A 746-nucleotide genomic window follows, 5' to 3' on the forward strand; every position below is an offset into this window, starting at 1 on the left:
GATTTCTGTGCGGCGGCCGGGACACGACCTCCCCGTGCACAGCCTCCTCTCCCCTCCGCCCTCCGCCCGGGGCTGCCCGGAACAGAGTCGCTCCCTGTTCCTCCTGCCCCGAGGACGAGAAGGGCCGAAGAACCAGAATTAACTTTTGAAGAGTGTTTCCGGAAATCGTGGGTGGGGATGTGTGTGATCGGGGGGATTTCTGGGTCGTGACGCGGGACGGAACCTGGCTTGTCCGTCTCTGCGGGGCGTGCGTGCTGTCCCGGGGGACACGCAGGGAGCTTCTTGTCGCCCTGGCTGCTCTGATCTGCTGGGAAGTGTGACTCTGACTGTGGCTGCGTCATCATATTTTTCCTTATCATGAGATGGACAAGTCTCCCGATGGAAATGAAAATAGTGACTAAAAATGCGTTTACGACGGGTTTGCAGGTCACACACTGATAACAGTGGTTACAGTGCTGATAAGTTTAAGTTACATTTGTCCGACATAAACCCATTTCCATACACTTTTTAAAATCTCACTTTTGCGTGGAACAGCCAGGCCAGTGAATACAGATTAAAGGTAATATTTCTTCCTCCATCGGCTCCGATTTTTTTAGTGTAAAATCATGGGTTAGCGCTGTCTGTAGCTGTGTGTCAGTCAATCTCGAACATTTTGGGGTCCCCCCCCAGTGGCCGCAACGGAGCTGTGCTGTTTTTAGTGAGACTCGTGAGTGCCCCAGGTCGGACCCATCTGAGGGGTGTGGACG

This window comes from Pteropus vampyrus, unplaced genomic scaffold, assembly GCF_000151845.1.
Source record: "Pteropus vampyrus isolate Shadow unplaced genomic scaffold, Pvam_2.0 Scaffold741, whole genome shotgun sequence".
In the NCBI taxonomy this organism is placed as follows: domain Eukaryota; kingdom Metazoa; phylum Chordata; class Mammalia; order Chiroptera; family Pteropodidae; genus Pteropus; species Pteropus vampyrus.